The sequence below is a fragment of the Lagopus leucura genome, unplaced genomic scaffold (assembly GCF_019238085.1).
Source record: "Lagopus leucura isolate 7727_CA_CO unplaced genomic scaffold, USGS_WTPT01 22959-0_obj-0_obj, whole genome shotgun sequence".
Classification (NCBI taxonomy): domain Eukaryota; kingdom Metazoa; phylum Chordata; class Aves; order Galliformes; family Phasianidae; genus Lagopus; species Lagopus leucura.
The window spans coordinates 1-1,319 of NW_024968022.1; the positions used below are offsets into that span (position 1 = coordinate 1).

The 1,319-nt window shown below is 49.2% G+C and overlaps 1 long non-coding RNA gene across 1 annotated transcript; it reads right to left on the reverse strand.

The window, feature by feature from the left end:
• Nucleotides 1-107: 107 nt before the first annotated feature.
• LOC122193409 lies at nucleotides 108-815 on the reverse strand. The gene is made up of 3 exons (XR_006182892.1): nucleotides 609-815; nucleotides 315-390; nucleotides 108-147 (listed from the first exon to the last, which is right to left on the reverse strand). It is a non-coding gene; the product is annotated as an uncharacterized LOC122193409 (long non-coding RNA).
• Between the last annotated feature and the right edge of the window lie 504 nt (nucleotides 816-1,319).

Genomic DNA, 1,319 nt, shown 5'->3' on the forward strand with positions numbered 1-1,319 from the left:
AAAACAAAGAAACCACTTACACCCTTCTCAAAGGCCAAAACTCACCTATGCTCCACAGCAGACAGCCTCCAGAGATCAACATTGCCCTTACATCCGCCAGCACTTCAATGTGGTCAGGATGCCCCAAAAACAGGAAAGGTCACAGCCCTAAAATAAGAAGGAATCACTCATCCTTTCTCAAGGACCAGAGCTCACCCCACACTCCCAAGGAGATGGTCTCTAAAGACAGATACCACCTTAAAGGCTTCCAGCCCTTAAGTGGGGTCAGGATCCCCCCAACAACAAGATATTGCAACCCTGGAATAATCACTCACCCAGTTTCAAGGGTTCACCCCACATTCTAAAGGAAGCAGTCTCCAGGTGCAGTTGCTGCTCTTTCTGCTGACAGACCTTAAATGTGGTCAGGAGCCCCCAGAAAGGAAAATTACAATTCAGCAGTAAAGAAGAAATCAATGACCCCATTCCAAAAACAAACGCTCAGCCCACACCCCAAAGGAAGCAGCCTCCATGCAGAGATGCTGCCCTTACAGTTTCCAGCCCTTAAAAGCGGTCAGGATCCCCCAAAAAGGGAAAGACCAAAGCCCTGCAATAAAGCATCAATCACTCACCCCATTCCAAAGGGCAGAACTCACTCCCAATGCTCCCAAGAAGGCAGTCCCCAAGCAGAATGCTGCCCTTGCTGTTCCCAGCCCTTAAATATGGGCAGGGAGGGGGTGGAGCCAAGCTCAGCCCTATCCGGTCCCACAGGTAAATTGCTTCCACCTGTGCTGGCAGGGCTGGCCACACCCCTCACCAGGTGCTCAATCACTGCTTCAGGCTGTAAACAACAAAAAAAAAAACTAATTACAAGCAGGTGATTGGATCTGCCTGTCCAGCAAGGGGAGTTTGATCAAAGGATGAGCAACAATAGCATGCATATTTTGATTCAAGTCTGTCCTCAAAGGCATTTGGTAAAATTTCTAATAGATAGGGGAGCACAAATTTCAGTACTGATACAGCACACAAATTTCGGTACTGATGCAGAAGATGCTGAAAAGCTGTGTGTGCAGCCTGGATGGCAGAGTTGAGATCACCGGTGTGATCGGAGTGAGCGCTGTTTGCCAAACTGGTGGGGACAGCTTGTGGCTCTGCAGTGAGAAACGTGTCGCCTGCTTTCTTTGCAATTAAAGCCCATTGTGAAAACAATTTAGGATTTGACATCCTCAGTGGGTGAACCTGGCACCTGCCTGCATGGCAGCTGACATAGGGATGGCACTCGGGTGATATTGGGGAGTGACGCTGGGGGATGGTGTTGGGTTATTACTGCAGGGTGACATCAG